General features: G+C 43.8%; 5 non-coding genes across 5 annotated transcripts; 3 read left to right on the top strand and 2 right to left on the bottom strand.

Annotated features, from left to right (window-relative positions):
* Positions 1–1,954: 1,954 nt before the first annotated feature.
* Positions 1,955–2,028, bottom strand: trnat-ugu (transfer RNA threonine (anticodon UGU)). The gene has a single exon. It is a non-coding gene; the product is annotated as a tRNA-Thr (tRNA).
* Positions 2,029–4,430: 2,402 nt separating this feature from the next.
* trnae-uuc (transfer RNA glutamic acid (anticodon UUC)) lies at positions 4,431–4,502 on the top strand. Its single transcript has one exon. It is a non-coding gene; the product is annotated as a tRNA-Glu (tRNA).
* A 3,814-nt stretch (positions 4,503–8,316) lies between these two features.
* On the bottom strand, positions 8,317–8,390 carry trnan-guu (transfer RNA asparagine (anticodon GUU)). The gene has a single exon. It is a non-coding gene; the product is annotated as a tRNA-Asn (tRNA).
* A 2,026-nt stretch (positions 8,391–10,416) lies between these two features.
* trnal-aag (transfer RNA leucine (anticodon AAG)) lies at positions 10,417–10,498 on the top strand. Its single transcript has one exon. It is a non-coding gene; the product is annotated as a tRNA-Leu (tRNA).
* A 6,036-nt stretch (positions 10,499–16,534) lies between these two features.
* trnak-uuu (transfer RNA lysine (anticodon UUU)) lies at positions 16,535–16,607 on the top strand. Its single transcript has one exon. It is a non-coding gene; the product is annotated as a tRNA-Lys (tRNA).
* Positions 16,608–24,912: the final 8,305 nt, after the last annotated feature.

Here is a 24,912-nt window from a genome sequence, read left to right as displayed (position 1 = left end):
ATATTCATAAATCTATTTAGTCATAGAGTCATAAAGGTCTGCAGCACAGAAAGAGGACCTTCAGCCCATCGAATCTGCACCGTCAAACAAGTACCTAACTGTTCTAATCCCATTTTCCAGCACTAGGCCCATAGCCTTCTATGCCATGGCATTGCAAGTGCACATTCAAATACTTTTTGAATGTTATGAGGGTTTCTGCCTCTACCACCCTTTCAGGCAGTGAGTTCCAGATTTCCACTAACCTCTGGGTGAAATAATTCTTACTTACATCCCCTCTAAACCTCCTTCCCCTTTTCTTAAATCTAGGCCCCCTTGTTATTGATCCCTCCACCTAGGGGAAATGTTCCTTCCTGTCTACTCTATCTATGCCCCTCATAATTTTATATACCTCAATCATGTCCCCGCTCAATCTCCTCTGCTCCAAGGAAAATAACCCCTGCCTATCTAATCTCTCCTCATAATTAAAACTCTCCAGCCCAGGCAACATCTTGGTAAATCTCCTCTGCACTCTCTCCAGTACAATCACACCCTTCCTATGATGCGGATTCCAGAACTGCACGCAATATTTGGAGACACACAATAGTTGTGTGAGAATTTACCGAATAACAGCAGCGCTGGCAAAGTTTGGACAACATTTCCTTGTAGCCAAAGGACACAAAGCAGAATTATGTCGGTAATATGAGTAGAAGCAGGAAGAGAGGGAGTCTACTTGACCCTAGGATTTCTTAAACCATTAAACCTTCAGTTGGAAACTAACTCTCTAGTGGTTCAGCCTTGGTGCTTTCACCGCCTGGGTTCAATTCTGTCTTGATGTTGTGCAAAATGTCATAACTAGCAGCCAATTTATGGTTTGAAAAAGTGTCAAATTAGACTCGAAACCTTCACTCTGTTTCTCCCTTCATATTTGTTGTCAGACCCGCTGAGAACTTCCAATAATACATTCTGTTTTTATTATAGCATGAATTACTGTCTTTATTATAGATATGATCACAAGAAATAGGAGCAGGAGTAGATCACACGGCCCATTGAGCTTGTCCCATCATTCAATTCGATCATGGCTGATCTTGGGCTTCAACTCCATTATCCTGCCCGTTCCCCATATCCCTTAGTCCCCCGAGAGACCAAACATCTGTCCATCCCGGCCTTAAATGTATTCAATGATGGAACATCCACAACCCTCTGGGTAGAGAATTCAAAGATTCACAACCCTTTGGATGAAGTAATTTCTCCTCATCTCAGCCCGAAATTATCGACCCTTTACCCTGAGACTGTGCCCCAGTGTTTTAGACTCCCTGACCAGCGGAAACAATCCCTGTGTCTACCCTATCAAGCCCTCTCAGAATTTTACAGGTTTCAATCAGATTAGTTTTCATTCTTCTAAACTCCAGAGAATAAAATCCTTTCATTTTAGGACAACCAGCACATTCCAGAGATCAATTTAGTGAACCTTCCTTGCACCGTCCCCAATGCAAGTCTATTTTTTTATAAATGTGGAGATGAAAACAGCACACGGGATTCCAGATGCCGTCTCACCAAAACCCTGTAGCAAGCCTTCTTTATTCTTGCTCTCCAATCCCCTTGCAATAAAGGCCAACATGCTGATCCTGCATGCTAACTTTCTACTTGGCTTGTACAAGCACAGCCAAGTTTCTTTGAGCATCAGCACTTACAGATTTCTCACATTTTAAAAGCATTCTGTTGTTCTCATTTTTATAACCAAGTGAGCATAATCGCACCTGCCTACTTTAAATTGCATCTGCCATCTTGTTGCCCACTGACATGACCTTCCGATACAGGTTTTGTTGAAGAGCCATACAGACTCGAAACATTAACTATATTCCTCTCCGCAGATGCTGTCGGACCTGCTGAGTTTTTCCAGGTATTTTTTGATTTTGGATTTACAGTGCTCTGCTCAAAAGTTACCTTGTTGCCAAATTTCATAAATGTTAATTGCAGGCCCCAGTGAGAATTGAACTCACGACCCCTGGTTTACAAGACCAGTGCTCTAAACCACTGAGCTATGAAGCCAACTACACCATACCACTCACAGTAAGTCTCCTAGTTGAACGAGGAACAGGACAACATTCTGCATGAATGATATTTGATAGACCTGGAAATGCCTGAAAGGGAGAACAGGAAGTTAAAGATGCGACATGAAAGCGGCAGAATTTGAAGTGTTCAGTTGCTTTCAGTGATGAATGTCTGCCGCGGTAATGTGAGAGATTTTACTGCCGACTGTTTACACTGACACAAATATCACTCCTGACCAACCAATCACAACTGCTCTTTGAAAGCAGCGCGCCAGGCCGAATGGCCTCTTTCTTTGCTGTAACTGTCTATAATTTTATGTTTCCCAGCATAATTTCCCAGTCATTCCGACATTTTATTACACGCTTGGGGGAATGTACTTTCTTACATTCTCGCTTTTGAAGTCAAGACACTGAGCAAACTCAAAGCTTTTCTTAAATTCCTGAGCAGGATTTGGAACCAGACCAGTTGAACGACACGATATTGGTGCCAATCCTTCACTGCAGCTACCCCTTAAAAACACCTCTGGTGAAAGTGTCTGAAAAATGGCAAATGTGGCCCAGATAAAGCACGTTGCAAGAGTTATAGACAGCTTTCCTCGTGATTTAGAGGTAAGGATTCGGCCATTTCACCGCCGTGGCCCGGACTCGATTCCCGGCCAGGCAATGAAGGTTTATTGATCTGGTACAAACTGTTAAAACAGGCCTGATTTACTTATTGATTGAAAACGGAAACGCACAAGAGCTCCGCCCGAATCAGTGGAGTGAGAGTTGAAGTTTTACATCAGAGCTGCAAATGTCACACGTGGAACAGCTTCGAGAAGAAATACAGTTCCTAATGTCCGAGGGGTATCATTTTGGACTGTTTGTATTTACAAATTCATTCTCTCGATGTGTCCATTGCCTTAACCACTCGACCACACGGACTCGGTGTCTGTTTAAATGTTGCTCAGTGAAAATTTCAATCGCCCTCCGCTTTGTAACATACGGACACTTAGTAACTGAACAGTCTCCACTCAGAAATACAGAAAGAAAATTCCTCCTGAACCTTTTAAACCGGTTTTTATTTTCTCTGTACGATTTTAATATGAAGCCACACAAGTAAGGTGAATAAAGTGGGGATTGCTAAAAACGAGGAACTGAACCACATTGACACACACAGCGGGACACTCACAGACAAATACATCGACAGTGACAGAGGGCTAAGGAGAGACAAACATCCAGAAAGATAGGATGTCACCAAACTCGCTCAGTTTTACTCCATTTCCGTCTGCAGATTTCGCAAATCCTTGCAGATGAATGGAAATAAGAAAGCGCGGAAATTTTTGTTTGATTCTATTTACCCGATAACTAATTCTGTTGGTCAACATCGGGAATAATGAGAACCGCAGTCAGCAAACCAACATTGAGGAAACCCCGATGGATGTCAGAACCATCGCCCTCAACACTCGTCCGCTACTAACAGCACTTCCTTCGGGAAAACATGTCCATATCATATCAGAGCATTCAGGAGATGGCGTATTGGCATTGTCACTGGGCTAGAAACCCAGAGATAAAAGCAAAATACTGTGGATGCGGGAAATCTGAGTTAAAAAAGAAAATTCTTGAAAAATTCAGCATGTCTGGCAATATTTCTGGAGAGAGAAAAAGAATTAATGTTTCAATTCCGTGTGACTCTTCTTTGGAGTTCTTTGAAAGCAGCACACAGGGCCGAATGGCCTCTTCCTTTGCTGTAACTTTCTATAATTTGATATTTCCCAACACCACTTCTTTCACACTCATTCTGCCATTTTATAATCCACTTTTGCGAGTGGGTTCAAAGCTCAACTACGTGCACAAGACTGGAGGGAGCCTGCGACTCTGGATAATCGGCACTCTGCACATTCCTGTCATCAGTGTCTGGGAGAATCAGGAAGATGAGATCCCAGATTATCTTTACCATGTCATCTGCAAACCCCTTCTTTCTAAAATCCTTGGGTCCCACAATCTCTGTCCCTGCTTTCCAAGGAAAGCTTGGGTTCATGAACTGACTGTGTCTGCATCAAACAGCTAATTGACCTGGGAGCTGGACGGGCAGAGGGAGCTGGAGGCGAGGCAGGGGCAGAAGCAGAAACAGATGCGACATGAAAGTGTTTAGAAGTGTGTCAGTTACTTTCAGTGATGAATGTCTGCCATGTGTTCCCTTGTCAGTTTCACAACAGCCGCAGTGATCAGGTTGGTGGGTTTAAGGAATTGACAGTTACACATGAGCAGCTTGTGGGGATATTTCACCTCACTGTCAATTTCATGTCCCAGCTCACAGAAACTGTTGTTGTAATTGACTGAAGAATTCATTGCATTTAAAATGGAAACATGGATAAAAGCAGCGTCAATAAATGAAACGGAAACGAAAATTTTCTAGTTTCCCTGGTGGTCTAGTGGTCAGGATTCGGCGCTTTCACCGCCGCGGGCCGGGTTCGATTCCCGGTCAGGGAATGCAGTTTTATTGATCTTGTGGAATTGTCAAAATGAGTATTAATTACTTATTGATTGAAAACATTTAGCAGCTCCACCAGAATCAGTTTAAATTTAGGCTCAGAGCTGGAAATATCACACTTAGAACAGGCCGGGAACAAAGATAGAAGCGGAGTGAAAGAAGGACAAGAGAAGGGCTGTTTGCAAAGCACTGGCCAGAGGCATGGTGGTGCCAGGCAAAATATGGGTGGGAGAAGGGAAAATTCTGGTGCCTACTGTTTGCATTGACAAAAATATCACTCCTGATGGATCAACCAATCACAAGACTAATTGAACGACACATTATTGGTGCCAATCCTTCAGTGGAGCTCACCGCGACCAAAGAGCACTGTTACCATCAGCCTGTTATGTAACTTCTTGCAGTATATCTGCTGAACAATATAAGCTTATCACAACTCTGCTTTCTTCACAATGAAATCCAGTGCGAAAATACGAGAAATTTCAAAGCTGAACAACGTAGACAAGACTGGAAGGAGAGTGTGACTGTGGATAATCGGCACTGTGCACATTCCTGTAATCAGTACCTGGGAGAATCAGGAAGATCCTGGTGTCTCTTTAGCCTGTTATCTGTAAACCGATCAAGTTGTGTATTACGTTCGCACTAACTGACTGTGTGTGGTCAAACAGCTCCTGGAAGGGCGGAGAGAGCTGGAGGTGAGACAGAAAGAGATGTGACATGGAAGTGCTTTGAATGAGTGGTGAAAATCCGTCTTGTGCCAGTTTCAAAGGAACAGAGGTTGGTGGTTATTTGTTTCAAAGAAGCTGCACTCATCGTGCGGCGAGCTCACGACCCTGAGATTTAGAGACTTTGATCTACCAGTTGAACTAGTCGGACACACATAACATATGTATCTCATATCCCAACATACATGGAGACAACTGTTGCTTTCCACCTGGAGCCTCAGCTTGTTCTGAATTTCAAAGTGTAGAATGTAATCGAACTACACAAGCCCCAAGGTTGCAATACATTCCTCTCATTCATCAATAACATCATTCATATCTTCCACTTCTTAACTGCACCTCCTTCCAAACATTGCAAACTCCTCTTGCATCTTTCATCCTGATATTTTTCTCTGTAACATTTTCATCTGAAGTGGCACAACTAATGTGAATACAGTTTGTGATGGTAAAAATGTGTTCACCTCCTCGGGAACTGAACCACATTGACACACTCAGAGGAACACGCACAGGGATAAACACCGAGACTGACAGAGGGCAAGGGATTGTCTCTAAGGAGAGACAAACTGCCAGAAAGCAAGCATGACACCAAGTTTTGCTCCATTTCCACTGCAGGTTTCGTGAATGAACAGAAGTAGGAAAACGTCCACTTGTTTTGATGGATTTTATTCAATATAACCGATAATTAACTTTGTAGTCACAGAATAAAACCAGGAATAATGAGAAGCAGGAAACTCCAATGGATTTGGACTCCATCGCCTAACCACCCGGCTACGATGACTGCCCCTCTGCAGAGGGTAATTTTGTTGGTATAAAGTTATAGGCGGCCATAGCAGAGAAGAAGGACATTCGGCCCATCGTGTCCGTGCAATCTCACGGAAGAGGAATTCAGCAATCCCGCCTTTTCTCCGCAGCCATTTATATTTTTATTGTCTCTCCTCAGTGTTACTGTTAAAGTGAAACACGGCACACACACGCTTTAACTGTGAGCTGGCACCTTTTCGACCAATAGGGCAATTTTAACAGCACTGGGATTTGAAACCACGCCTCAATAAAAATGAGACCTTAAACCATTAACAACCACTACAGCTGCGCTACCAAGCTCACGATGCTATTCCACATCGCCTTAACTGGGTCTGGACTCCATCACCTGAACCACTCGGCCACGATGACTGGTCCTATGGAGGGTTTAGTGTTGTTGGTATAAAATTATAGATGGTTACAACAAGGGAGGAGGAAATTCGGCCCAGTCTGTCCATGCCAGCATATGGAAGAGGAATTTAGCTAATTCGACAACCCCACATTTTCCCCACAGCCATTTATATTTTTATTGTGTCTCCTCGTTCTTCCTGTTAAAGTGAAACACCGCACACACCTGCTCTAACTGCGAGCTGGCACCTTTTCGACCAACAGCACAATTTTAGCAGAAGTGGGACCAGAAACCACGCCTCAATAAAGAGTGAAACCTTAAACCAGCACCTACAACATCTCAGCTGAATTACCGAGCTCAGGATGCTACTGCCCATTGTTACTGAAACAGAACAGAATCAAAGCAGCAACAATACGTCATAAGGCCCCATAAGCCTCCTCCGTCACTTAATAAGATCATGGCGGATCCCCAACCTCAACACCAATTTCCCACCCGATCCCGATCGCCCTTCATTCCCTTAGAGTCCAAAAATCAGGAGAATTTTTGGATGCTTTTTCTTCCATTGATCCGAGAGTTCTGTGGACACCTGGTTGAAATCAACAATAATAAGAAGCACAGTCTGTAAGATTTGAACTTTCCTCGGGAAACCCCAGTGGATTTTAAAAACATCGTTTTCACCACTCAGTGAAGAGTGACACCTTCAACCACCTAGAGCGAATCTACCGAACTCAAGCTATTAGTGCCCATCACCTTGGCTGGTATTGCTACTCAAATAGAACAGGAGCAAAGAATCAGGAATACTTCATAAGGCCCCATAAGCCTCCTCCGTCACTTAACAAGATCATGGCGGATCCCCAACCTCAACACCAATTTCTCACCCAATCCCGATCGCCCTTCATTCCCTTAGAGTCCAAAAATCAGGAGAATTTTTAGATATTTTTTCTTCCATTGATCCGGGAGTTCTGTGGACACCTGGTTGAAATCAGCAATAATAAGAAGAACATTCGGTAAGGTTTGAATTTACCTGCGGAGACTCCAAAGGAAATTAGAACCATCCATTTAACCAGTCGGCTATGGTGATTGACCAAGAAGCCAATGCTTTTCATTCATTCATCAATTACATCATTCACAGTTTCCGCTTCTCAGCTGCACCTCCTTCCAAACATTATGATCCATTTTCCTCAGGATTTGTTTCTGGATATAATGTTTAGCTGTTTTGTGACCTCATTTTGAAATCAGGATCGCTTCAATATCCAACACAATTTGAATTACAAACCTGACGGACAAACAATGGAAAAACGTCACTCAGTAACACAAATCCCATGGTGCACATTTTCAGATTCACAACAGTTAACTTATCAATAAAATGAAGGAATTTTACAATGAAAACATTTAGAAAGTTTGTGTGACTTTTATTTGTGACTCACTAACTCGGGTATTCTGTAAATGCTGCTCGGAGGTTTAGTGACCGGGATATAATCTACCTATGTTTTCCTGAGCCTGTGCTCGGCGTTTTGGGAAGTTTGGCCCGGGTTGGAGTATCTTGCGTTCCAGGGATGGGCAGTAACCCGCTGATGGAATCTGCAGTCGCCGCTTTCTGCTGGCAGCGGGTGATTGGAGAGTGCAGGGCCGGAATATTGCTGCTTTTCTGCTTTTCCCTGTCTTACTCATTGTGGAGCTGAGGAAGAGAGAATCATTGATGGGTTTGTTTCAATCCAATGTAATAAATTTCATAAAATTCCAATGTGCTAGATATCGGTACATGGTATGTCTAATTGTTTTCTCATTATATTTGAAATTAATATTCGAAAAAAGGCACTTACCTGGGAGCTCACTTAATAACAGTGGAACTGGCAAAATTTTGGGGGTCTTTCGTTTCAGCGCAAGTAGCCAATGACAGCCCGGAACTGTGTGATAATGCCGATGGTGAGAAAACAGTAAAAGCTTCGCCTCTGAGTGGTCTCGAACCACCAACCTTTCGGTTAACATCCGAACGCGCTGACCAATTGCGCCACAGAGACTGATGAAGACTTTACCCAGGGTATCAGTGAGTTAAATCTTCAGATTGCTGCTACTGGAATGACAATTCTCTATCATTTTTACTCTTCCAAAATAAAGAGTGGGGCATTCATTGTGGATACATGGAAACAGTCTGATCCAACCCACTGCAGATACATCCATGTCACCGGGAACCAGCTCCCCTACAACTGGTGCCGTCTCCCTTCGATCCTTTGCATGTCTTAACTGTTACCAAATATTCTCATTGTCCCGAAGCCGAAATTAGGTTTGAATTCCTGATGTGCAGTAACGAGAACGCTGTCAATGTCTCAGATCAGTTCATTTCACTGATAACATCAGAGTCAATATTCCAGCGTCTTAAAGAAGGGAAAGGTGCCTTGACTGTCTCCGGTCAGTCAGACAGTTCACCCTTCATTCTCCTCTAATTCCGGTTCCCAAAGAGTTTCTAAAGATTCACAAAGCTGGAGACTGGGTTTTCTGTTTTGGTTCCTTCTCCATTTTCCCACCTGCCAACTGACAATATTTTCCAAAATCTCATCTCAATTGCCTTGCATCGTGTCCAGGAATGAGGAAATTCAGTTTTGTGGAGAGATTATAGAGACCGGGATTGTTCTCTTCAGAGCAAAGAAGTTTAAGTGGAGATTTCATGGAGCTGTTCGAAATAATGTGGGTGGGGGCAGTGGGGACGGGCGGCTGGATGTTGCAGAGAGGGAGATACTCTTTCCACTGACGGGGGTCAGTAACCAGAGGATTGGGATTTAAAGATAGTTAAGGAAAGACAGACTTGCATTTATACAGCGCTTTTCCTGACCAACGGATGTCTGAAACCACTTTCAAGCCAATTAAGCACTTTTTGAAATAAAAACAGAAAATACTGGAGAAACTCAGCAGGTTTTGCTTTCCACAGACACTCTCAGACCTGCTGAGTTCTACCTGCATTTTATGTTTTTATTTCAGATTTCCAGTATTTTGGTTTTATTGAAGTACTTTCTGAAGGAGAGTCATTGTTTTCATGCAGGGAGTACGGCAGCCAATCGCTGCTCAACAAACACCCAAAGCCAGGGACTTGACAATGCGCAGATCTTATAATCTTGATCGAAAGATAAACAGTGACCAGGACACATGACCACATCCTGCTGTCTTTAACAAACTTCAATCTGCAAGTTTTGATGATGGTTCTGGCCAGTTTCGAACGAGGCAATTCTTCACATATTAGATAAACATGATAACCACTGCCCTGCAGAAACAGGGGACAGGAGAAAAGCTCAATGGGTCTCAGTAAAATGTTAAGCGGTGTCATCATGCGGCAACACATTGAGTCTTTATTTTGAAGACATGGAATTCAGCTGCTCTCTTTGGGGATGCTGGAGACAGACTGATCCAATAATGTCATCATCAAAAGGCACAACTGTACAAGAGGCCCATAGTATCCATGTCAGTTTTCCACAAAGAGCTTTCGAGGTAATCTCAATTTATTTGTCTCTTTCCATAACCCTGAATTTTTTTCCCTTTCAAGTCATTGTCCAATTCCCTTTTGAAAACTCTGAGTTAAGAGAAACAATATTGAAAGAGGCGCAGGAGCTGCTGCCGTGTCCTTGCTCAGTGTGTGAAAATTAACAAAGATTCCCTGACTCATTGAGATGAAGGGTTGGACTCTGAATTCTTTTACAATTATTCAAATTTTAAAAATAGTTGACTTCGGATCGAATTTTCTGAAAACAAATGTCTATTCTGACCAATCATCTCCTCATTTTCCTCAGTCGATACCTTTTACCAACATTTCATTGAGCAAACACACACAGTCACCACAGGGAATAAAACACATAATCTGAAGCATTGAAATAGTGAAACATTGAAATAATGAAGTTAATAGTGGAGATGATTTCTGTATGTTACAAAGTGCAGGATGATCTGATAAACTGGCGGAGCTGGTTCGAGTTTCCCAATGACCTATTTCTGCTCCTTTGCTTCTGTTCTATTTCGATGATAATATCAGTGAAGGGAATTAGGAGCAGCACTAGGTCACGTGGTAGTGTGGCCGAGCGGTCTAAGGCGCTGGATTAAGGTTCCAGTCTCTACGCAGGCGTGGGTTCGAATCCCACCACTGCCAAGGGTCAGGTACTGTATCGTTTGGGATCTGCAGCAGCCCCATTCAAACCAACAGGTCGACAGACACCAGCGGAGTGTGCGGTGTTTTATTTTGATGGGAAGAACGAGGAGAGGCGATATAAATATGAATTTCTGGAGGGAAAAGGCGGGGTGCGGAATTACAGTAGTTGACTTGCTCTTCCAGAGAGTCGACATGCTGAATGACCGTCAGATGTAGCCGTCTATGATTTTATACAAACATCATTAATACAAATCTGGGGCTTGGATTCGTGACTGAGTGTTTAAGGCGGCATGTTTTGAATGCATTGGGACCTCCACAGGTAGGCTGGAATCCTGCGAATTACGCTTCTTATCATTCCTGAATTTTACAGTGTATCTGCACAATTAATTGTCCGAATAAGTTGAATAAAACCATCTAAAACCTCCAGCGTTCTCGAATGTCTATTCGCCTGCAAACATTCACAAAAATTGCAGCGAGAAATGGAACAAAAACGGAACCAGGTTGGTGTCAGGCTTGATTTCTGGGTGTTTGTCTCTCCTTAGAGATAATCCCTTGCCCTTTGTCACTCTCGGTGTATATGTCTGTGTTTGTTCCTCTGTGTGTGTCAATGTGGTTCAGTTCCCCAAGGGCATGAACATATTTTTCCCATCAGAAACTTTATTCACATTGGTTGTGCAGTTTCATGTCAAAATGTCACAGAGAAAAATCTCAAGATGGAAGGTGCAGGGGGAGTTTGCAATGTTTGGAAGGAGGTGCAGCTAAAAAGTGGAAGCTTCAGCGAGAAGCTTTCTTCTCATTTAACACGAGATATGGAACCAGATCTGGGAGGTATTTGTGTTGGTGGAAACAGTAAAGCCTCCCTTATTTCCGCTATATTTTGCCTTGCACAAACATCTCTCTGGTTAGGGCTTTGCAACCTATCACAGACCTTCTCTCATTCCCTATCTTCACCTCTATGTTTGTTCTCGACCTGTTGCACGGGTGACATTTCCAGCTCTGAGGCAGAACTCCAGCTGTCACTCCACTGATTCTGGCAGAGATGAGCGTCTTCTGTTTTTCAGCAAGAAACAACCCAGACTCATTTTAACAGTTTGCACGAGGTCAGTAAATCTCCATTCCCTGACTGGGAATTAAACCCGGACCGCAGCAGTGAATGTGCTGAATCCTGACCACCAGAACACCAAGAAAGCTGCCCACAAGCCTCACCACGTGGCTTATCTATGCTACCTGGGCCTTTTATTTTTGTTTCAGACCTCTTTCACTAGAGACACGTTTCATAAGAACAGAAGAGCATTAATAATAGGAGCAGGAGTCGGCCATTCGGACATTCGGCCCCTCAAGCCTGCCCTGCTGTTCAATATTATCATGGCTACTCTGCCCCAGGCCTCAACTCCTCTTTCCTGCCAGCTCCTCATAGCCCTCAATCCCCGATATTTCAGAAATCTATCTACCTCCTCTTTAAATACTCTCAGTGAGCTACCCTCCACAACTCTCTTGGGTAAAGAATTCCAAACATTCACTATCCTCTGGGAGAAGAAATTCCTTCGCATCTCAGTTTTAAATGAGTGCCCCTGGTTCTGTAACTATGTCCCCTAGTTGTAGGTTCCCCCATTAGTGGAAACATCTTCTCAACATCTACCCTGTCAACCTCCTCAGAATCTTGCACGTTTCAATAAGATCACCCCTCAGTGTTCTAAACTCTAATGAATAAAGTCTTCACCTGCTTCACAGTTCTTGATTAGTCAACCTCTTCATCCCAGGAATCAGCCTAGTGAATCTCTTTTGAACTGCCTGCAATGCTAATATATGCTTCCTTAAATTTGGGACCAAAACTGTACACAAGACTCCAGGTGCGGCCTCACCAACACCCTGTACAGCTCTAACAAGACTTCCCGACTTTTAAACTCCAACCACGAGCAAAACAGGCCAAAATTACTTGCTGCACCTGCATGTCATTTTTGTCTTTCATGCACAGGAACACCCAAATCCCTCTGTGCTGCACTTTTTTGGAGTCTCCCTCCATTTAAATAATATTCTGCCTTTTGATTCTTCCTAACAATGTGTATGATCTCAAACTTCCCTACATTAAACTCCATCTGCCAACTTTCGCCCACTCACTCAACCTATCTATATCCCTTTGAAGATTCCTCAGGTCCTCATCACAACTTGACCTCCCACCTATTTTGTATCGTCAGAAAATTTGGATACATTACACTCCGTCCCCTCCTCCGTGTCATTAATATAGATAGTAAATAATTGAGTCCCTGGGACTGATCCTTGTGGCACTCCACTACTTGCGGCTTTCCAATCTGAAAATTCCCGGCTCTCTGCCTTCTATGTGTTAAATTGGGCTCTTTACATTGCAGGGTTTGTGTAGGGTAATAGGGATCACCGTCTCTCACACACGGAAAGTTTCTCCGCTACATTGCAGGGTTTGTGTAGGGTAATAGGGATCACGGTCTCTCACACACGGAAAGTTTCTCCGCTACATTGCAGGGTTTGTGTAGGGTAATAGGGATCACGGTCTCTCACACACGGAAAGTTTCCCCGCTACATTGCAGGGTTTGTGTAGGGTAATAGGGATCACGGTCTCTCACACACGGAAAGTTTCTCCGCTACATTGCAGGGTTTGTGTAGGGTAATAGGGATCACGGTCTCTCATACACGGAAAGTTTCCCCGCTCGAAAAGGGGTAGAAGCATTAACAGAATTAAGTGTGAGGAAAGGTTGCATCGTTCCCGTTTGTTGTTAAATAGTAACTGGATGCATCATCTCAAAACCATGTGACATTTATACTTCTCCAGGTTTCGAATGATATTCTGAAAAATGCATGGCTTGGAAGAAAGAGAGAAAGATTGGGACGGATTTGTTGTCAGGCCGTTCGTACATGTGTGAGGTGTTGAATGAGCTGCTGATGTGCTGTGTCATCTGATGATTCTAATGTTAGATCAATTTCTCTGCCGCATGGCTAAGATTTTCAGCCAAATTGTACCTCCACAAACCAAGGTTCTGAATTGCAATAAGACAGCACAGTTTGACATTCTACGTCGTTCTGCAAGGAGCTGCGTGTTGTTTTTGTCGTCTAGTAGTTATCAAATTTGCTTTACACGCCGAAAGTTTCCTGAATCGAAACTCATTGAAGAACAGTGGAACTGGCAACATTTGTGGAAAATGTTCTTACCGCCATTGACAACCCGGATCTGAGTGACACTGAATGTTGATGGGGGAAAAATATTCACGGCTTCGCCTCTGAACCACCAAACTTTACAGTTAACAGCCGAACGCGCTGACCAATTGTTCTGCAGAGACTGATGCAACTTTCTGTGTTCTTTGTACAGGTACAGCCAAGTCTCTTTGAACATCAGCACAAGTTTCTCACCTCTTCAAACATGTTCTGCTTTGTTGTTTTTTCAAACTATTTTTACGACCAAGTGAGTAACTTCAGACTTTGCTACATTTTTCTCCGTCTGTCATCTTGTTAGCGAATCACCTCTTATATATTATAAAAACAGAAAATGCTGGCAAAACTCAGCAGGTCTGACATAATCTGTGGAGAGGGAAACCGAGTTAACGTTTCGAGTCCGTATGACTCTCCTGCAGACCTGAAAAGAAATAGAAAGTGATAGAATTTATGCTATTCAAGCTGGGCGGGGAGGGGGCGGGGAGGGGGGCGGTGTGGGGCGGGCGAGTAGAGCAGGCGAGATTGGATAGAAGGTCAGTGATAGGTGGGGGTGGAGGAGAGATTGACAAATGTGTCATGGACACAAGACAAAGGGAGTGTTAATGGCAGTGGTCAGGGCTGAAGAAGGTGCGGATACTGGCATAAAAGTAAGGAAGCAGAATGTGTGAATAGAAGAACAAGGGTCAGCACTTTGTGAAAGAGCAACATAGAACAAGTAACAGATGGCTCTATTTTGGGCTGGGGTGGGGGGAAGTGCGGTGATTGGGGAAAAAGGATAGAAAAGGGGATAAAAGGGGGGATAAAATAATGAATAAATTAATAAAAATAAGTAAATAAAAATAAAAATACATTTTTATAGCGAGATTTTAAAAAGGGTGAAATTAGAGGAGAGAGTTCACAGTCTGAAATTGTTGAACTCAATATTCAGTCCGACAGGCTGTAAAGTGCCTAATCGGAAGATGTGGTGTTGTTCCTCCAGTTGGCGTTGAGCTTCACTGGAACATTGCAGCAGGCCAAGGACGGACATGTGGGCTTGAGAGCAGGGTGGGGTGTTGAAATGGTAAACGACAGGAAGGTCTGGGTCATACTTACGGACAGACCAAAGGTGTTCCACAAAGTGGTCATCCAGTCTGCGTTTGGTCTCTCCAATGTCGAGGAGACCACATTGGGAACAGCGAATGCAGTGGATCAAATTAAAGGGGGTGCAAGTGAAGCACTGCTTCACCTGAAAGGATTGTTTTGGCCCTTGGAAAGTGAGGAGGAAGGCCCCTAAAGGGCCAACTGTCAGTTGTTCTTTCACAGAGTGCTGATCCTTGTTCTGCTGTTCACACATTCTGCTTTCTTGCCTTTATGCCACAATCAGTATCTTTTTTCGCCCTTACCGCTGTCATTAACACTCCCTTTGTCTTGTGTCCCTGACTCCTTTGTCAACCCTTCCTGAGCCCCCACCTCTCACTGACCTTCCCACCTGCTCCATCCAACCCCTCATATAACAGTATTAGCACCATCACATTTCTGCTTCTCTTTCGCTCTGAAGAGTCACAAGGACTCGAGATATTGACTCTGTTTCTCTCTTCACAGATGCTGTTAGATGGTGAGTTTTTCCAGCATTTACTGTTTTTAATACAGATTTCCAACATCCGCAATGTTTTAACTTAAATGAAATTGCTTCTTTTATATTGTTCTGCAGTCTCTCAGCTTTCCACATAACTTCGCCATCTCAGCTGAAGGTTACCCATAGGTTCTACAGGGAGGATTGAACTCACGCCCCCTGACTTACAAGTCAAGTGCTGTAACCACTGAGCTATGGAGCCACCTATTAACTTAAGCGTACGGAAAATCGACCATATTCAGTAAAATAAGGTGGAGGCTGAAGTTCCAGGTGGATGACATTTGATAGACCTGGAAATGTCTGAGATGGAGAACAGGAAGTTAAAAGATGCGACATGAAAGTGGCAGAATTTGATGTGTGTCAGTTACTTTCAGTGATGAATTTCTGCCGTGTGTTGCCTTGTCAGTTTCACAGGGCCGCAGGGATGAGGTTGGTGGCACCTGGTTAAAATGAGGAATAATGAGAACTGTAGTCAGCAGGATTCAAACCTACAAGGGGAAACCCCAATAGATTTGAAATCCATCACCTTAAACATTCAGCCACGACTAACAGCAGCTTTCGAGCTCAGATGTGTTCTTGTCAAATCAGAAATGGCTGCAAAATAAGTCACTCGGCCCGTCGTGCCTATGCTGGCTCTCTGGAAGAACAACTCAACCAATTCCACACACCCGCCTTTCCCCCACAACAATTTATATTTATATGGCCTCTCCACATTTTTCCAAACAAAATAACATTCACAACCCGCCCTATATTAAACTAGAATCTCCTCTTGTTCTCCGAAAGGGAATTCCTAAAGTTCCCCAAAATGGGTATATGACTTAAACTGTGGCAGCGCTGGGATTCGGATCCACCCCTCGAGGGACTGGAAGGAACCCAAGTCCAAATCTTCATGTTACTGAGTCGGGGAAACTTTGTTAATTAAGGGAAACTGTGCATGGATTCTGCAGAAACTCCTTCTTCAAAAGTGAATCAGACAGTTACTTGAAGTAGAGAAAAATTAGGCTTATGGAGAGAGAGAAGTATATTGAGACGGATTGGTTCCTCTTTAAAAAGGAAACGGGCACAGAAGAGATGATCTAATGACCATCCAACCTGCTGTAACATTTGATGATGACATTGTTGATCAGTCTGTCTCCAGCATTCCTAATGAGAACAGCCGAATTCCATTTCTTCAAAACAAAGACCCAAAAATGCTGTTGCGGAACTGCATTGTAGTCAGATGTACTGGGCTTCTTCCCAATGGAGTTTCTGTAGTGTAGTGGTTATCACGTTCGCCTTTTACGCGATAGGTCGCCGGTTCGAAACCGGGCAGAAACATTACCACAGCTTACACATTTAAGTAACAGGAAAAGCTGCGTTGCTCCTTCTTGTTGTTGAATATTAGCTTAATGCAGTGTCTCACAGCCGTATTGCACTTGCTCTTCGCCTTATCTGTTGGAACTCACCGGGTAACAGGAGAGTTGGCGATTTCTGTCTTTTTTTGTTGTTTAATGATCCAATGACAACCCGGAACTGTGAGACAATGAATGCTTCTCCAGCTAACAGCAATCGCTGTTGTCATTGGCTAAAGAAGTCGGTTGTGTTCTAGAGAAACGTGTCATTTTGTCGGAGAAAAGTGTCTCTGTTGAAAGAGGTTTGAAATGGAAATAAAAGGCACAGAAAGCATGGATAAGCTGGGCTGTAAAGCTGCATACCTGGGGGTCTAGTGGTTAGGGTTCGGCGCTTATAAATGTCATGAGAATGATTAATATACATATGCATTACTTCTTGATTGAAAATTGGAAGCGCATATCAGTTCCACCTGAATCAGTGGAGTGAGAGCTGGAGTTTTGCACCAGCGCCGGAATTGTCAGCCGTGCAACAGGCCGCGAACAAATACAGAGGTGAAGATAAGGAATGAGAGAAGGGCATGGCAGGCTGCAAATCACTGACGAAAGAGACGGTGGTTCACGGCAAAATATAATGGTAATAGGGGAGATTTCACTGTTTACACCGACACAAACCTCTCCCAGGTCTGGTTCCGAATCTTGTGCCAAATGACAAAAAAATTTTCACTGAATTTACTCAGTCCCATGACGTCAGAAGAGCTGAACACAAGGGAAGAAGGTGGATTTTGCTGGAATGGGTTGAAGATGATAGAATGACTGTGAAGGCAGCAGCAGTGGGGATGGAAATGAAACACTTATAGAAAGTTACTTTGAAAGAGCAGGTGTGCTTGGTTGATCAAGAGTGATATTTTTGCCAGTTTGAACAGCAGGAAGATAAATCTGTCCCATTCCCATCCTCATTTTGCACCATCATCCCTTTCGTCAGTTTCTCTCTCAGGCCTTGTAACCTATCACAGTCCTTCCCTTTTGCCCTTTCACTCCCATCTCTCCGCCTCTGGACTTGTTTTCCACCTGTTACATCTGTGACTTTTCCAGCTCTGATGAAAGATCATCCAGCTGGAAGATTAACTCTCTTTCTCACTCCACAGACGCTGCCAGACCTGGTTTCATTTAATCAGGAATTTCTGTTCATTGTGACAGTTCACACAGTAGTTAGGAAAAGGTTTTCCTTGACCTGGAATTGCCAGTGAAAGCACCAAATCCTCAGCACTGAACAGTCACAACTTCCAGTGAGGCAAGGGCAATTTTAACTCAGAAACAACCAAATTGATTTTTCACAAAGTGGGACGGAGAAAGACTCAGTTTGAGCGGTGATACTGCTGGAGAAATGGAGAGCTGGGGATCACCCATGGAAGCTGCAAAGTTTTCTGGAATAATGGCGCCTAGTGTGGGGCTCAAATACATGGCCCCGGAGTTAAGAGTTTCATGCTCTATCGATTGAGCTAACCGGACTAGCATTTAAAGCCGTTCATATTCCAAAATATATCAATAGAAATCCTGATTTCAAGTTGGTGTCTCAGCTTGTTCTGAGTTTAACTCATGTGAATAAAGCTTGTGATGATAAAAATGTGTCCATTCCCTTGGGGAACTGAAGCACATTGACACAAACAGAGGATCACAGATAGACATTTACACTGAGAGTGACAGAGACTGAAGGAGAGGCAAACACCAAGAAAGCAAGGGCGACACCAACTTGGCCAATTATTGTTCCTTTCCAGACTCCAAATTGAGTAAATGTTTGCAGATGAATGGAAATGAAGAAACGCGGAAGGGAAACAGGTAAAGTACACGGGAGTGTTGGAAGGTTTTTATTCACTTTAACCAATAACTAACCCTGGAGGCATCTAAAGGAAGATGTGCAGTCAGCCAGACTCAAACCTGCTTCGGGAGACCCCAATGGATTTCAAGCCCATTCCTTTAAACACTTGGCCCCAACTACAGGCCTTACGGTGATTATAATGTTGTTCGTATAACATCCCAGAACGGTTCTAACAGCGGTAGAGAGCATTCGGCTCCACATCTTCCCGGTCACCCTGCAATTTACACTGACTCTCCTTGTTCTTCCCACCAAAATGAAGATCTTAAAAGGACACCGACTTCGAGCCTATTCTGAGATGATGTGACTGAAAGGGCAACACACACAGGAGACTGGAGTCTAAACCCAACCCCCTGAGACCGTTCGGCCATGCTAACTGCACTCAATGCACACTAACCATTGCCTTGAGTGGTGTTTGCACTGAATTACAACATAACCAACATAACCAAGATAGTCCATTTTACCTACCGAGCCCCTCATAGTATCATAGTATCAGGTCCAAAGTTACCCCACAGATAGAGGCTATTCAGCCCGTGTCATAGCAACACAGGGCTCAGGAACAGGAGCAGGAATAGGCCATTCAGCCCTTTGAGTCTGTTCTGCTGTTCGATAAGGTCATGGCTGATCTGGTTGTGGGCTCAACTCCAATTTCCTGTCAGCCCGCCACAACCCTTGACTCTCTTGTCTATCAAAAATCTGTCTAAGTCTGCCTTGAATAAATTCAATGACACAGCCTCCAATGCTTTCTGGGAAAAATAATTCCACAGAGCAACGACCCCCGAGAGAGAGAAAAAACATCTCATCTCCGTCTGAAAAGGGAGACCTCTTACTCTTCTGGAAACTAACTCGCCTGGTCCCTCTCCCTCGCCTTTTCCCCGGAGACCTGGATTTTCTGTCCAATCCTCTCTTGAAATCCACGATTGAACCTGCCTCCCCCACACTCTCAGGTAGTGCATTCCAGATCCTAACCACTCGCTGTGTCAGAGAGAAAGCCCTTTAGAATTATTGGCTTCGGGACAATCAGAATATTTGGTAACAGACAAAACACTGAAAGTTTCAAAGGGAGACGGCAACTGTTGTAGGAGAGCTGGTTCCCGGTGAGATGGAGGTGTCCATGTATCCACGATGAGTGTCCCAAATTTAATTTTGGGAGAATGAAACTGATAGAGAACAATTGTCATTCTGGTAGCAGCAATCTGAAGCTTTTACTCACTGACCCCCTGCTTTAGGGTATCTCGAAGAGTCAACTTTCATCAGTCTCTGTTGCACAATTGATCAGTGCATTCAGCTGAGAACTGAAAAAAATCGGTGGTTTGAGGCCACCCAGGGGCGAATCCGCCGTCGTTTTCTCCCCATCAACATTCATTCCCACACAGGTCTGGCTGGCTCTGTGGCTCTGAAACTACAGAAAAATATCGCCCAAAGCTGGAAGCTCGACTTTTACCCTCTGAGTTCCCACAACAATCTTCATTTCTGAACTTTCATTTCAAAGAATATTCTGAATATTCATTTTAAAGAAAATAAACGATCATGTACCTCCATCTCGCCCAGTAGAAATCTATGAAGTTATTGGATCAAACAAACGCATCAATTTTTCTCTCTTCCTCAGCTCCACAGCGAGTGAGACGGGGAAATGCACCAATTATCCAGCCCAACACTCTCCAATCAGCCGCTGCCAGAAGAAACATTTTTTTAAAACTGTTATTATTTTGCTGAATTTTATTTTGAGAAAGAATGAAGACTCAGGGACGTGGTAGCTTAGTGGTATTGTCACTGGGCTAGTAATCCAGAGACACAGGGTAATACTTTGGGGGCCAGGGTTGGAATCCCACCAAGCATTGAAAGTCTAATGGTGACCATGGAACGACTGTCATAAGAACTCATCTGGTTCACTAATGTCCTTTAGGGAAGCAAGAATGACACCAACCTGGTTCTGTTTTTGTTCTATTTTCCAGTGCTAGTTTCATGACTGTTTTCGTGAATGAACGGAAATATGAAAACTCTCGAATGTTCGGTTGGATTAAATTCAATTTAACTGATAATTAACTCTGTATACAGCGAGTTAAAACCAGGGAAAATGGGAAGCGGAAAACCCCAATGGATTTGGACTCCAACGCCTTAACCACTCGGCCATGATGACTAGTCCTCTGCACAGTTTAATATTGTTGGTATAAAATCATAAATGCCTACAGCAGAAAAGTAGTAAATTCGGCCCATCGTGTCCGTGTCGGCTCTCTGGAAGAGCAATTTAACTAATTTCATAATCTAACCATTTTCCCCACAGCAATTTATATCGATCCTGTCCCTCCTCGTCCTTCCTGTAAAAATGAAACACCGCATACATACCTCTAAATAAAATTTGAGCTGGCACGTGTTCGACCTGCTGTTCAAACTGCTCATGTACAACTTGCAATTTCCAAAACCCACCAACCTCATCACTGCGGCTCCTGTGAAACTTACAACGGAACACACGGCTGACATTCATCACTAAAAGTAACTGACACACGTCAAATTCTAAACGCTTCCGTGCTGCAGATGTTTCTGCTTCTGTCCCTGCCTCGCCTCCAGCTCCCTGTGCCCGTTAAACTCCCAGGTCAATTAGCTGCTTGATGCAGGCAAAGTCAGTTCACGAACCCAATTTTTTTCCCTGGAAAGCAGGGACAGGGAATGTAAGACACGAGGCTTTGAGTCGGGATGGGTTGACAGGAGCTCATTTTCCTGATTGTCCAAGGTACTGATTACCGGAATGTGCACAGTGTCAATTATCCACAGCCAGACTCTCCTTCCAATCTTGTGCACCTTGTTAAGCTTTGAAACTGTTAATATTTTTTACACTGGATTTCATTGTGAAGAAAGCGGAGCTGGAAGGAGTTTATGTTGTTCAGTCGATGTACTGCAAGAAGGTACACAACAGGCTCATGATAAAAGTGCCTATTTTGAAAGGGATGCTCCATCTCCATATCATTATGTTTATCCAGAATCCCTGTAAAAGGTGCAAGAAAGATTTACTGGAGTGATGCCAGTACTGAAAAGTTATAACATTCAGGAATGATTGAACAGGTTAAACAGGTTTTCTCTGGAAAGCAGGGTGAGGGATGACTTGATCGAAGCTGTTAATATTAGAAAAGTGTTTGGAAGATGTTTCCACTTGCGGATAGACAAGAATCAATATAACTTAGTCACCAATAAATCCAACGTCCATTTCAGAAGCAAAGTCTTTGACCACAGATAAAGGCTGAAAATGATAGAAATACTCGGAATATCTGGGAATTTCTGTGGATTGAGAGTCAGAGTTATGTTTTCAGGTCTGTGCACGGACTCAGTACAACCCTGCTGAAAAGTCACACACCTGAGAGGAAAAATAAGTCTCTCTCCACTGACGTTACCAGTCCTGTTTCGAATTCCAAAATGTCCTGTTTTTATTTCAGATTTACAGCATCGCTTTTCTCTTTTCCTTGGATGAGAATGTAGAACACATTTCCAGAAGGATTTGAGATCCAAGTCTGAGCTGCACACTCCTGGGAAAAGTCACACATTGAAAACATTATTCACCAGCTGAATGTGTAAATGATTCACTTGATCATCTGATGAGCTGACACAGCAGCAGTCACATCTGATGGAGAAAATTCTGGTAGTTCATGTGTGCAAAGTTTGGTCACCAGTCACCAGAGGCTTTAAAAGTTCAAAAGATTTAAGCCGCAATAGGCACATTCTTACTGGCAAGACGGAGTTTAAATGTTCAGTGTGTGGAAAGAAAAATAACTTCTTCACCTCACCTGCTAAGAATCCAGTGAATTGACATCTAGCTGTAAAGGTTTGTTCTGTTGTTAATTACACCCAGGACAGAAGTGTGGTAGAGGCATGTGCACTTTGTTACCTCAACTGATATAATAATTTTATATTTTGACCCTAAATCTCCAGTCATCATCGGATCATGAAACAGTATCGGCTTCTAATGGCGGACCTGTCACCCAGCATTCACAGCGGGAAAGAATATGCCTGATACAGAGTTCGGCGTATGCGTATTGTGATTGTCACATGCGCATTGCTGTCTCCTATCTGCGCATGCGTAGTTCTGTCTTGTGACCAGAGCAGCAGAGAGCGGATAAGCAAATGGCGACGGCAGCAGAGCAACGGAGTTAGTGGGTGGACGGCGGGAATGGAGCCAGCGGAGTGGGCAGGGAGGTTCCATAAACACGTGGTGCAGGCCGCAGAGCCTTAATCAGAAACTACCGGCCCCATGTTTGCAGTGAACAGACCGGAAATGGCTGGGTCTCTCCCTCTGCTCGGCCCGGGGGAGCGGCTGTGCAGCAGGGCGCATGCGCGGTCATCCTGGTCCAGGTGCAGGAGGAGAGAATGTTGTGCATTTCTATCCTGGACTGACAGGGATGGATTTTGGAAACTCCTTTTACAGGGGGTTAGAAGGGGAGAATTTACATACAGCAAACTCAAACCAAGAGGAATTTTTGTCTCTTGCAATTTCTATCCTGCACTGACAGTGATGGATTTTTTTTATAATCTTTTTACAGGATGTAAAATGGGAAGGATTTACAGATGGGAAACTGAAACCAAACATCACATCAAGATCTAACAGAGTCATTCGATTCATCAGCCTCTGACTGTGAGCATCGAGTTCCAGCTCACTCAATCACTCACTGTGTAATTTTTTTTTCCTCACCCCCCCACCACCACCCCACCCCCCGCCCTGCAGATCTTGCCTCAAATCTTAAATCTGTGTCTGTAATCCTTTTATGATCAACTAATGTGAACATCATTATCTACCTTATCTCAACCTATCATAAACTTATACACCTCCATAAAATCTCCCCTCAACCTACTTTGCTCCAAGGAGAACAACACCAGTTTCTCCAAACTAACCTTACAACTAAAATCCCTCATCCCTCGAACCATTCTGGTTAATCTCCTCTGCACCCTCTCAAGGACCCTCACATCCTTCATAAAGTGAAGTGATCACTGGTTTGCACAGACCCAGATGTTCCGTGCCCATGTGTGTGACACCATCACACATCAACAATTACACGGTGAAATCATCCCGCACCCTGGGCGTTTCCTCAGCTGGAAGATTTTTATCTGATTCCAGTGCTTCTGATATCTTTCCAGCTGCAGGATCCAGCAGGACATTTTAAATTTAAAAACTGTATTGTTTCAGAGTTGAGTATTTTTGACTATTCATCTGCAGTTGAGAGCTTTTAGTGCTGTGCTCTGTTATCTGTTTCATGGCTCTAGGGTTGGTGTGGTTCCTTTACTGTGGATCTGAATCCATGTCCATCTATTGCTCTTTTTCATCCTCTGCCCTCCCTGATCACCTCTCTGCCATTTTCTAACTTTCTCTGTCACTAATTACGAGTGTATTTTAACTATGTTTAGGATTTTACTGTTCCTTCTGCCAACTGTGTCTAAATGAGGTTTCCACTGCTGCCCATCCCCTGACCATGTGCTGCTCATCCCCTGACCAGGTGCTGCTGGCTTACCAGCTTTATCTTCCCACAGTATCTTTCAGGAATTGTTTTTCCTGTGCTACAGTCCATTTCTCTTACACTTTAGCGCCTGTGTTGACCATCAAATTCTTCCCACCCTGAAATGGTAAATCATTAATTCTATTGTGTAATGGAACGTACCAAGGTGTTTCACAGAAGTGTTAGAAAGCAACATTTGACACTGAGCCACATGAAGAGATATCAGGGCAGATGTACAAAAGTTTACTGAAAGAGGAAGGTTTTATGGATTATCTTAAATGAGGAAAGTGAGGTGGAGAGGTTTAGGGAGGAAGTCCCGGAGGTTGTGGCCCTGGCAGCTGTTGGGGGAGACACGAAAAGTGGAGCAGTCAAAATCAGGAATGCTGAGCAGGTCGGAATTAGGGAAGTGTAGATATCTCAGAGGGTTGTGATGCTGGAGGAGATTACAGAGGTAGGGAGCGAGAGACCATGGAGGGATTTGAAAACGAGGATGAGAAATTTAAAATTGAGGTTCTCCTTAACCCACAGGCTTTGTAAGTCGGTGGATACAGGGGTGATGGGTGAACAAGACTTGGTGCGAGTAAGCAGAGTTTTGTATTACAGGGAGGTTGAATGTGGGAGGCTGGCCGGGAGTCTCTTAGGATAGTTACGTCTAGAGGGAACAAAGGAATGGATGACAGATTGAGCAATTACATACAGGGCTATGCGGCTAGTGTGGGAAAGCACTTAGATCGGATTGAATGGCAGAGCAGGCTCGACGGGCTGAAGGGCCTACTCCTGCTCCTATGTCCCTATGAATGTCTGGTTCAGCCTCACACAGTTGTCAGGGAGACGGATGGAGCCGGTGGTCAGGGAGTGGAGTTTGTAGCGGGGACTGAAGACAATGGCTTCAGTCTTCCCAATATTGAAATGGAGGAAATTTCTGTTGATCCAGACAAGTC

This window comes from Cetorhinus maximus, chromosome 23 (genome assembly GCF_964194155.1).
Source record: "Cetorhinus maximus chromosome 23, sCetMax3.hap1.1, whole genome shotgun sequence".
In the NCBI taxonomy this organism is placed as follows: Eukaryota; Metazoa; Chordata; class Chondrichthyes; order Lamniformes; family Cetorhinidae; genus Cetorhinus; species Cetorhinus maximus.
Note: the sequence above shows the minus strand (reverse complement) of the source record. Positions and strands in the feature narration are given on the sequence as shown.